Source organism: Mastomys coucha, unplaced genomic scaffold (genome assembly GCF_008632895.1).
Source record: "Mastomys coucha isolate ucsf_1 unplaced genomic scaffold, UCSF_Mcou_1 pScaffold15, whole genome shotgun sequence".
NCBI lineage: Eukaryota > Metazoa > Chordata > Mammalia > Rodentia > Muridae > Mastomys > Mastomys coucha.
The window spans coordinates 65,874,908-65,888,215 of record NW_022196897.1 but is presented as its reverse complement, the minus strand read 5'-3'; positions in this window follow the sequence as shown (position 1 = coordinate 65,888,215).

Genomic DNA, 13,308 nt, shown 5'->3' with positions numbered 1-13,308 from the left:
CCTGTCACTTAAATTTGCTTCAGTGATGCACCTGCAGACTACCATGAATTCTGATTTTCATACTGATGTCAGTAATATTTCAATGGCTTGGGTTGTGTAAGAATTAAATCAACTGAGTTTATATTTGGTGAGTTAGGGTTAGGAGTTGATGTCATAGGGTCTTACATACACCTCACAGCCCTCGGCCCCAAACTCCTGAAATTGTACCACTGTAATTCCAATACCAACATCTACAGGCCTGGAAATCCGGGATTACAAACATCATTACAGGATAGAGGAGCTGGTTAAGAGATGTGGCTTTTACACTTTCTAACCAATTCTGATTCATATGTTTAACCTCAACTGGTAGTCACTAACCAGCTGTTAAGTTTATTGGCTACAAAGATTTTAAATATAATCCAATAATTGCTACACTATCATTAAATACACCATTGATGTGTGAACAGACACACCATCAAAATTTTCTTTAATGCATACAAAAAGTTATTATATGCCTCAATTTGATGACTTGTAGTATTTGCTATGTACAATTTCTGAAGGAAAGATATCTATATATGAAAGCCAATAGTGATTTCAATTTTGATAACCCAATTCCTTTAGCCACGCACCAACTTACACTTTAAACACTTTCTTACACATATTTATATAATCCTAAGAAGGCATTGAATATTACCACAATGTATTGTTGGATTCAGACAAGCATTTACCTCTACCCTATATGTCTACCTCTGTACCCTTGATAACAATTATTTAAAATAGACAAAGGACATTAATCCCATCTCCTTCAACTATAATCCTATCCAATGCACCCAAATGTGAATAAGAACTTTCAAGGCTGATGTGCCATATTTCAATGACATGCAGAAAAAAGAACATGTTTTCACCTGCTTATATGTTATAAAACATTATTAATCCACAAAAAGGAAATAAATTTTCCAATTGCCTTTTCTTATTATTTTTATTAGATTTTTTTAAAATTTACATTTCAAATGATATCTCCTTTCCTGGTTTTCCCTCTGAAAACAAAACAAAATAAAACCTGTTCCCTCCTCCCTCCCCCTGCTCACCAACCCACCCTCTCCCACTCCCTGGCCCTGGCATTCCCCTACACTGGGGCATAGAACCTTCACAGGACCAAGGGCCTCTCTTCCCATTGATGACCAACTAGGCCATCCTCTGCTACATATGCAGCTAGAGCCATGTGTACTCTTTGGTTGGTGGTTTAGTCCCTGGGAGCTCTGAGGGTACTAGTTAGTTCATATTGTTGTTCTTCCTAAGGGGCTGCAAACCCTTCAGTTCCTTGGGTCCTTTCTCTAGCTCCTTCATTGGGGACTCTATGCTCAGTCCAATGGATGGCTGTGAGCCTCTACTTCTGTATTAGTCAGGCACTGTCAGATCCTCTCAGGAGACAGCTATATCAGGCACCTGTCAGCCAGCACTTGCTGGCATCCACAATAGTGTCTGGGTTTGGTGATTGAATATGGGAAGGGTTCTCAGTCTCTGGATTGTCCTTCCTTCAGTCTCTGCTCCATAGTTTGACTCTGCAACTCCTTCCATGGGTATTTTGTTCCCCCTACTAAGAAGGAACGAAGTATCCACACTTTGGTCTTCTTCTTGAGTTTTTTTGTGGCTTGTGGATTGTATTTTGGCCATTCCAAGTTTCTGGGCTAATATTCACTTATCAGTGAGTGAATACCATGTGTGGTCTTTTGTGATTGGGTTTCCTCACTCAGGATGATATTCTCCAGATCCATCCATTTCCCTAAGAATTTCATAAATTCATTGTTTTTAATAGCTGAGTAGTACTCTATTGTGTAAATATACCACATTTTCTGTATCCATTCTTCTGTTGAAGGACATCTGTGTTGTTTCCAGTTTCTGGCTATTATAAATAAGGCTGCTATGAACATAGGGGAGTATGTGCCCTTATTACATGTTGGAGCATCTTCTGAGTATATGCCCAGGAGTGGTATAGCTGGGTCCTCTGGTAGTACTATGCCCAATTTCCTGAGGAACTGCCAAACTGATTTCCTGAATGGTTGTACAAGTTTGCAATCTCACCAGCAATGAAGCAGTATTCCTCTTTCTCCACAACCTCGCCAGCATCTGCTGTCATCTGAGTTTTTGATCTTAGCCATTCTGACTGGTGTAAGGTGGAATCTCAGGGTTGTTTTGATTTGCATTTCCCTGATGACCAAGGATGTTGAATATTCCTTTAGGTTCTACTCAGTCATTTGGTATTCCTCAGTTGAGAATTCTTTGTCTGCTCTGTACCCCATTTTTTAATAGGGTTATCAGGAATTCAAGGCCCATACCTAAACATAGTAAAAGCAGTATACAGCAAATCAGTAGCCAACATCAAACTAAATGGTAAGAAACTTGAAGCAATGCCACTAAAATCAGGGACTAGATAAGGCTGCCCACTCTCTCCCTACCTATTCAATATTGTACTTGAAGTCCTAGCCAGAGCAATTAGACAACAAAAGGAGATCAAAGGAACACAAATTGGAAAGGAAGAAGTCAAATTATCACTATTTGTTGATGATATGATAGTATAGTTAAGTGATCCCAAAAATTCGACCAGAGAACTCCTAAGCCTGATAAACAACTTCAGCAAGGTAGCTAGATATAAAATTAACTCAAGCAAATCAGTGGTCTTCCTTTACACAAAGGATAAACAGGCTGAGAAAGAAATTAGGGAAACAACACCCTTCACAATAGTCATAAATAATATAACTTGGTGTGGCTCTAAGCAAGTAAAAGATCTGTTTGACAAAAACTTCAAGTCTCTGAAGAAGGAAATTGAAGAAGATCTCAGAATATGGAAAGATCTCCCATGCTCATGGATTGGCAGGATTAATATACTAAAAATGGCCACCTTGCCGAAAGATTCAATGCAATCCCCTTCAAAATTCCAACTCAATTCTTTACAGAGTTGGAAAGATCAATTTGAAAATTCATCTGGAATAACAAAAAACCTAGGATAGTGAAAACTATTCTCAACAATAAAGGAACCTCTGGTGGAATCACCATCCCTGACCTTAAGCTGTACTACAGAGCAATTGTGATTAAAACTGCATGGTATTGGTACAGTGACAGGCAGGTAGATCAATGGAATAGAATTGAAGATCCAGAAATGAACCCTTGATCTTTGACAAAGGAGCTAAAATCATCAGTGGAAAAAAAAACAGCATTTTCAACAAATGATGTTGGCTCAACTGGCTGTTAGCATGTAGAAGAATGCAAATCAATCCATTCCTATCTCCTTGTACAAAGCTCAAGTCCAAATGGATCAAGGACCTCCACATAAAACCAGATACACTGAAACTAACAGAAAAGAATGTGGGGAAGAGCCTCGAGCACATGGGCACAGAGGAAAATTTCCTGAACAGAACACCAACAGCTTATGCTATGTTATACAAGGAAGGAAGAGCACCATCACTATTCAAGTTGTAACATTCGAATTTAAAATTCTCCTTTAGGGAGCTAGTGTTAACATACAATATAAAATAAACACAATAACCTATTAAATAACTCCCAGTTTGAGCCTTCATTCCAGGTTAAATTTCCCTTTCATATGTCCCACAAGTAAATGGATTAAGGTGAGACTCCGGTTGGTCCCAGTTCACCATCTTCGGAACACTGTAGAGAAATTATTTTCATGGTTGATTTGCATTTTGTGTGGTTAGAGTTAAAATTTTAAGTTTTTAGTATATCTTATGCCAGTCTTCCTGAACATTTCATGCGGAAGGAGGCTCAAAGGACTCAGCATGGAGCAACAGTCACCAAGCGGTACAGAACTCAGGGGACCAGCCCGGTTTTACTACACAGGAATTTCAGGCCAGTCAGGGTCTCCATGCAACTCTACTGTAAACAGAACATCATACTTACAGCTTTTGTGGTATTGTTATGGAAAAAGTGAAGGTATGTAAGCATCTGAAGTTTTCAGATGCAGGCAAAGGATTCCTTACTTGAAAACAGAGTGACAATTGTTAGAAAAATAGCACTTCTTATTAACATCTTATTAAAGATATCTTTGTATCATTCTGAATAAATGAATTCACCCCTCTTACAGGTTTCTATAAGCTCTGGAAGGCTGGACTGGATTCGCTTAATCATACACTGACATCTAGTGGAGATTTATAGTGAGCTGTGGGATACCCTACACTCTTACAACAGTGGTTCTCAACCTTAATGCTGCAACATCTAAAACAAATTTCTCATGTTGTGGTGACCCCTTCCCCCACCATAAAATTATTTTCATTGCTACTTCTTAACTGTAATTTTGCTGCTAAGAATTGTAATGTAAACATCTTGATCTGTGACCCCTGCTAAAGGGTCATTGACCCACAGGTTGAGAACCATCTTCCTTATGAACGAACCCATTATGATGGGGACAGACAGAAGTAAAACCACTTTTATCTAAAACGTCAAGAACAGATATGAAAAGATTGATCGAAGGTGCACCTTCTTTAAATCTTGCTTTTACTATTGGCCAGGGCACAGGAAGAGCGTGGAGAATGGTGGGAGTGGAAGTGGAGAGCTGTTTGGTACTGGGATGCTGCAGACTTCCGGACACCTCTCTTTAACTTACACTTCTAAAGGTCACATGACTAGATTCATCCTTCTTTTCAATACACAAGCTAATCCATTTTCTCAAAAACACAAGTAAAAGAAAATGGAGAGTCAAGACGCACTTTCCAGGTTTCTTACTAAATATTCTTCTCCGTAGTTAGAATTTTATTAATTCTAGACAAGCATATGTTATGTGTACGCTTGTCATGTCACTAAGCATTTATCTTAACCCATTTACTTAGCACTCTGAAATAAAATATGTAGGATGTTTATTCTATTTTCCCAAGCTTTCCAAAGTGTGTAGTGCCAGCAACAAAAGTGTGGAATTTTCTAAGAAATAAAACCTAGCATCCAGGAGAAAGTCAATATAACACCTTCATATTTTATTTAATATACAAGTATTCAAAACAGGTAAAATCACTATCTAAAGACTGACATAATCACATTTTATCTGTTACAAAATGAATTTAAACCACGTCCCCTCCGCTGCTTTAGAGAAACTAGGAAAGCCTCCAAGTGCAGATGTCCACTCCACGTTAGTCTGCTTCCTTCTTCTCCACGAGTTCCAGCCGCAGGATGGACTTCCTTGTTGAATCCACAGGGAAAGCTGAAGAGGATGCGTTCTGGGGGCTGGAATAAAGAAGTATGTATACATATGGCTGTGTGCTTAGCTTCTACGCAAGGCAGACATTCTGTCACATCACTTCTGGGAAAACAAAATAAAAATAAAACGACAAACCAAGAAACAAAGAAACAGAAAACCTTACTGTTGGTCTAGAACAGTACTAAAAAATGCTCGAAATCTAGGAACAGCATGATTTCCTCCTGAGAATGTTAAGAATTTGTTGACGCTACATCCAAAATAATTCTAATTCCTAAACGTTTCCCCTCTTCTATTGCTTCTGGGAATCTGAATTATCTAGAAGTGATTAGCAAGGCCAGCCCTGGAGTGTAAAACTCTTAAGTGAACCTTAAGGCAACCATTGCTTATATAAACTATCCATCCTTAAATACACATAACTGCTGGCATTCTTAAATGTAAAAGAAATAACACTCATGTCTGCCCTCAGTAACTAATAGTGAATTCCAATCTTCAGAGCTGAGACAAAAATAAGCAAACAAAAGCAGCGAAAAAGATAAGTCAGTCAGAGAGAAAACAAAACCATGTTCTACAGTAGGGCTTCAACTCAATGCCACTTTCTTACATTTGCTCTCCAAATAATTTACAATGCCTATTGTTTTGCCACTAAAATTTTCTCTCTCACTACAGTTTTTTTGCAGTGCTGTTCATTGGCCTTAGCTCAATTACCTGTTAAAAAAAAAAAAATTAGATTCCAAGAAGTAGGAAAAAAAAAATCCTAGTTATAGAACAGGTAGTAAATAAAACTGGTGGTAAAATTGTTTTGTCCTTGAAGTTCAGTTTAATAAAGACCCAGAAATCAGAACTTAAGTATCAGCTATTCGTAGACTTATTTTACTCACTAGGTATAGATACATTATTTCCATGGTTTACTGAGCATACACTGAAGTTTAAAAGTTATGATCTCCATGTTTGTTCCTTCCAAAGGAAACTCTCAAGGATGACAGGATGCAACCTTGTAGTGTTTTCATAAATGCATGCTATGAGTTTTTTATTGCATGGTAGGTTTTGATAGCAATGTAAGTAAGAGCCATGGGCCAGGCCCCGGTTTTGGAACTAAGGCTACTACTATTTTACTGTTGTGAAATAAGCAGATTCTGGTCATTTTCAGAAGCTGTCCATCATCCTGGGAGCAGGCAATGGGTGGAAGGCATAATAACCACCTGTATATGCTGGTCTCCTAGCTCCATTTTCCACCATCCTGGGAGCAGGCAATGGGTGGAAGGTATAATAACCACTTGTATATGCTGGTCTCCTAGCTCCATTTTCCAAGGTTGTGTAACAGAACAGTTTTCCACATGTGTTCAAAACTAGAAATGCTAAAGAAGAGGCAATCTTGAAAAAAGAACCAGACCGTGGTGTGCTACATGTGGTTAAAGTACCCACAGACAATGTGTTTAATTTCAGAAAATGAATTTATAGGAACACCACAGAATTGATAACCCACCACCCTTTGTGACCTTGGCTTCCCTGGGGAGGCATTCATGTCCCATTAAGCTGGTCTTCTAGCTCCATTATAAATGGATACTTTGTTATGGAATACTTTTCCAAATGTGTACAAAATTGTAAACACTAAGGAGGAGACAGACAATCTTAAAACGATGCACCTTTATCTGAGATGAGCAGACACGTGGTCAGAGCACCCATGTACAATGTGTTTAATCTCAGAAAAAAAGAATTTACAGTTAACACCACAGAATCAATAACATTTCTACCAGCAGAACCCACCACCCTTTGTGACCTTGGCTTCCCTGGAACATTAAGAAAATACAGACAAGTGTGAGTTAGAGAAGCAGAGGAACTTTATTGATCTCTTTATGCTTCCAGCAACGAGAGCAAGCAAGACAGTCTTTTTAACCCAAGCTCAGAACAGTACATCTTTTCTTTTTCTCACCAGAATTTAAATAGGTTGGCTGGTTTCCCCAGTGTGGTGCCTCCCTAAATCACACCTCCTGATCCACTATTACCACAGGCAAAACCCGCACCCCAGTGCCAAAGGGAAAGTGTCTGTACTTTCTCTGCAGGAGGCCCGTAGGAGCTCTGTATCTTCCTATGGGCTTTTGGAATCCCATGAAAATTTATAGCTAGTATTCCTGAATGATAAATAAAATATGTTAATCCTACTTTGAATATACAGGAGGAAAAAATACATTGAGAAGGATATAACAATCTACAAGTCAAAATACAGAGGGATTTCCAATTTTAGTTACCAAGTTACTGGACGTCAGAAATGCTAATGGATTTGTGACATGCCCTTCTATAAATACAGACTTGAGAGATTCTGTTAGTTGTGATCCTCTAGCCCAGGCATATTTGTGTAGTCTACTTAGACTAATAAGTAAAGTATCTGAGAGGTACTAAAGGGAATAAACTGAAATGGGGCGGGGGAGGGAACTCTGCTCCTTTAAATCAGTTTACCATGAGTTTAATGAACGGTTCCCTTTAAGCCTAGATTTTGTTGTGTACAATTAAATAGAAGCAAGCACTTGCTAGTCTCACTAGAAACGCCATTATGACAGAACAAGTGACACATGCCAACTGATACACAGGACTTCGCCACTGACTAGGTACTTGCCTACTCACACAAGTCTCATTTTAGGAAGGTGCTTACACATAGTTAAATACGGTCATATGTGGTTTGAGTCACTGGGAGCTAAGGCTTCCAAATACTCAAATCTGAAAAGTACAAAGTAGCCCACTCATCACTGATTTATTTTGAACTAAACAGAAAGCTCAATTTTAGCGCTGCCAAATGCTCTTAGGTACAGACAGTAATGTGCCACCTCACCATCTGTTTCAAAGCACCAAGCACACATTTAAAAGACGAGTGTGCCTAGCAAAGGATCGTAAGCAATGCATGTGTTGGTGTTTAACGGAAACTTAAACATGCTAGGGTCCACAGGGTTACATATATCAATGTTTAACTACTCCAAGGAAAGTACAAAGATGTCAGAGTATCCAAGAACTGCAGTGTTAAGAACAGCAGTAAGCCCTGAAGAAGAGTCTGGAGATTAGAAAGTATTCACAATGTATCACTGTCATTATTTTTTTGAGCAAGTATTTGCACTGCTGCAGGAAGCAAGAGTGACCCTTGAATTTCACTGCAAAACAAACATCTGGGGCTGCTGAGCTCATGGACGCTGCTTCATTACAGAACGGTACAGTGACAGAAAGCAAGGCTTTTGTAGAGTGTAGACTTCACCTGTTCGACAACAGGCAACCCCTAAAGTCGTAAGTCAGACCTGTAGATTTGTGCTAGTGGTGTGAAGAATGGATTGGAGGCTGTATAGACAAGAAGGTATTCTTTCAACAAGGTTCTTGTAGATAAGGGATAACCAAGGGAAAAAAAATTTAAAGATTCAAAATTCTTTGGAAATAAGGAAAATAGGGTAATTATCAAGTTGCCTCTATATGAAATATGCTAAAGAATAATACATTTAACTTAGGAAAATAGGCATCACCTATTTTAAGTTCAGACAGAACATTTACATGAGCTTAAACATGAACAATTACAGCAAATGGTATCCTTCTTTTTCTCCTTGATCTACAATCAAGCCTGGACCTGAACAAAGCCACACTTGTTAAAGTCAGCTATGTAAAATAACGAAAGTGGCCATCTGAGCCCTGACTTGGTTCCTGAATGCCATCTGATGCAAGGAGGCCATTCTGATATCCCTAAAACTCACTTCTTTCCAGGTCCTTCCACACTCCTGGATCCCTCACTTCAGCTTCTCTATGACAGAGTTGAGCGCTCCTTTCCTGCCCTAGCAGCACTCATTTGGCAGACAGGCTTGGGTATTTTCATAGTGCAAATGCTCTATCTTCACGCTAGACTCCTGAATGCACAAGCCTAATCTAGATAAGATTGCAACCCAGATCTGTAGATCCACTGTCCTGACACACCCACTGCATTTAATCAGGCACTTCAAAACCAGACTGTCAAAAATAAAGCTCTTAGCCTTCTTCCCAACCCTGTTCCCTCACAACTGTATTGTTCTGGTCTGCTCAACTCCCACGCATTGGTTCCTTTTCAGCATCACACAGTCAAACTTTAACTATTAGCTCTATCTTCAATCCAGACCCAGGTTCTTCTCAGTAACACTGTTGCCCAGGTCAAGGCCACTGATATCACTTATCTGGATTGCTGTATTAGTATCCCAACTGATCACCCTCCTCTCAAATTCTGGTACATGTGTCCTCTCCTTATTTAGTTTCACTCCCCCACTCAGCCTAACAAACCTAGATCGTATCTTGTGTAAAAACACCCGCCAAGAACTTTCCTTTTGAGAGCCAAAGCTCATGCAAGACCTGAAATTCTGTTCATCTACTTCCTCTTGACCTAGCAGCGCACCTACTCTTCTCCAGAGCTCACTATACTCCAGCCTCACTCACTCTTCCTCAATTCTTGAGTGCTCTAGAGCTGTAGAGTCCTTTCACCTGCCATTCCCCCAGGACACTCTATCCAGCTTATCCTTCACATCCTGCTCTTTCGGCTCTTATTTTTCTGTCCATGTCTCTCCTGGCTACTCTCAACACAGCCTCGGTTTCTAAAGAAGCAATTTTATTAGAGAAATGAAGATAACACACAATCTTGAACAGGTTGTACAAGGATCTGAAAATTCCTATTTCCATGTCTTTGAAGACTTGGAACCTTGTTTATATACTACGTGTACCCGTTTCCGAAGTGAAGAGTGACTTTCCTCCTTCCTCCCCACACCCACTCCCTAACTCCTTTTCCTGCTTCCATCTTCTGCATACTACTTACTACCTAACAAGCACTTTTTCATTAGAACTCCCTATGCTTAAGGACAGGGTATTAAGGATAGGGTTTTTTGTTTTGGTTGTTGTTTTTTTTTTTTTGTTTTTTTGGCTCTACTTACTGATACTTCTAACAATCCAGGACAATATTTTCTCAAATACACAAATAACAATGTATTGATTAAAATTAATTTATTTCTAGAAGTCTCATTAATGTAGCTGATACACACAAGTAGAGTGTAATAAGCACTTTTAAGTTTGCCATTTAAAAACCTACAGGAAACTTTCTCACTATATATACTATATATAGTAACCGTTACCACTGTTTGGATATATATTATCACCTTCACTGTTTGGTAAAAACACATTCAGAAGGCTAGTGTTCTATTAACGGATGAAGCAAGCAGATAGGGGGACAAGCAGATCTCTTTACTCCCTTAATCCTTTATATTCCACAAAACTTACTTTTCATCCCTTTATAGGTAAATAACACAAAGCTTGACATAACGTCTCCAATCTCAAAACACTTAACTTCCCTTACATTTTGGGGATCTTGCCTTGTCAGGCTTCTGACACTAGCACTGTTCAACTACCTACTTCTCAGTGGGTTTATTTCTTGACCGTATTGCATCATGGTGGGCCCAGTTTACTCAGCTGATTTAAATACTCATGTTGTAAGTGAGATAACTAGAATTAGGGAGTCACCTTCCAATTAGACTTATTAGAACAACACTAAGCAACAGAGTAAAAAAAGCCCTTTGATTTGTATGTTATTCTATTTCCCTCTTTTATAGACTGAATAAATAGGGAATTTCATTAACGCCTTTCAACATTCAAGAGCAGCTCCCTAATATATAGCAGCACACAGCATATTATATACTTTTATGTAGCTTTTTCCCTTAAAGTATTTTTGTTAAAATAATTCCCCAAAGACCATCCTTTTCATTTTTCCTACTTTCCTAAAATATAGGTAGTCATGAGTCTCTTAACAAAGGTAATATACTCTGAGAATGCTAGGACAGCTCTTCACCACTATACAAACATAAGAGCACACATTATACAAACTTGGGCAGCTACACTATAACCTAAGAAACACCATTGGTGGATTTTACTCATCAAAAGGCTGGCACATAGTACACAAGCCTACATATGCTTCATTGCGACATTTTTTTTTTTTTTTTTTTTTTTTTTTTTTTTTTTTTTTTTTTACCAATAAAGGGGAGTTAAGAAGACACCAATGATAATAGGAAACTGTGTACAGTCAGACAGGATGATTTCTGGTATACTGATGAAGTTTTACAATTATAAGATTAATTTACTCTTCTAAGATAACAGGAATAATCTAAACAGCATCTACATGTACAAAACACTGCAATCAGTGTGCTGAGGAATTAAAGAAGACAGGTCTCTTTATGCAGACATGTGGTATGGGTCAGCCTTAAGTTGAAAGTTTACTTCCACGATAATCATTAAGTTGGCAGCTACATATTAGATCCAGGCTAGGTACTGAGAACAGAAGGGTATGTAATATCTTCCCAAGGCTCACTATCTAAACATCCAAATAGGATGTTAAACTGAAGGAAGTAAAATGCCAAAATACAAGACACAGATATCGAACTTTAAAGACTATCTATTCTTCTCTCGTGTGTATGCACACTGACTAAGAAAGGCAAGGATACAGGTTTTCTCCTTGCACGTATGTGCACTCCGGGCTACTTCTGGTCTTCATGCTTGTGTGGCAAGCATCTTTCTTTGATGAGCCATCTTGCCAGCCCAAGAATATTTTCAGAATGTCAGTTAGTATTACGTATATTGAATATTATATAGATTGAGTAAATTTACTAAACATTACACCAATTTTTGTTGTTTTATTAGCAGAGTCAACTTCTTTCAGTAGAAAATGAACATATTTTAACCAAAGATGTGTTTTCTTTTGCTAGGGAAAAAAATCTACCTGGACAGGAAAATGATAAACTGCCTAACAAGGATCTGAAAATGTATTACCTCTGTGTATTTCCTACTCTCTAAATAAACCAATCAATTTGCAAGCACTTAAACTTTGCAGAAGAAAGCCACAATGTAAACCAGCTAAGGGGTTATACATATGCACATCTTCTAGGCACTACCCATCCACCCACCTACTCCCTGTCTTTTCCAAAAAGAAAGAAGAAGGAAGTTCTTGGCTTTTAGGGAAGACACCTAGCTTGTTACTCATAATGGAAAATAAACACATGCTTAATTCTTTGTGATGCTTGTATAGATGTTATCTCAGGAAAAAAATCTGACAAATGATAGTTGTGCAACAGAAATGTTCATTGAAGGGGTGGATTGGAGATAAACTGAGGGGATTTGAGAAGAAAACTTCTCAGTGACTTGCATGCGACAGACCTCCACAGATAAGGAATTCTCTGTGTCTACATGCCAAGCTATGTATTTAGGTATGCACTGCTCTGCTTATATATCTAGGACTAAGCTCCAAAGCCCTGCTGTCTTATCTACACTTAATGAGGCTACTAAAGGATGTCTATAACTCAAGAGGGTAATGTGAAAGCTGCTTTTTTAAGTGATTTAAGAAGCACATTCCATGTATGTAAATGAACTTAAAATAATTGACACAAGCTATTAAGAGCTTTTATTTTTTAGAACAAGAAGTTAGTTGTAAATATTTTAATGTTAGTTTGCTCATCAATGATCTAAGATCATTGCTGAGATGAGAAAAATGACCCCAAACTACAATTTAATGCATTGAGGAGAAAAAGATCTAAAAATAGTTAATTCCAGCTCTAGTCTTGGATTGGTTCTATAATATGTTATGGGTTCATTTTTCCTGGAATAGCTTAAAAGCAGTTTCCTGTGTTGGAGATTTTGGAATTAATTTTAATTTTGGCTATTGTTTGGAAAAGATGGGCTGTCTGTGTAGATAAGAAGTATAGTTTTTTTCATAAAACAGATGTTTCTTTTGTATTAAAAATACCACTGTACTTGTTTTACAATATTTGTATATATGTGGTGATATTACTGCTAAACTGTAAAATTCGGGAATTAAAATGTGACTCTAAATTCCAAAAAAAAAAAAAAAAAAGTAACTATCCTTGTGTCCAAATCTGGGTCATGAGCTGCTTAAAGTCCTTCCTGTTACAAAGTCTCACTTCTTAGGATGTAGGCTGACACAAAGTTCTTACTTAAAATTCACTCTGGACTGCCAGTGAAACACAAGCAGTTGCAAACAGAAGATTACAAACTGGAAGATGCTGGTTCTAGGGCATTCCCTACAGAGCTGCTTTGCAGATTAGCAGTCAGGAAGGAAAGAAGAGGGAACAGCAAGAGTAGAAACA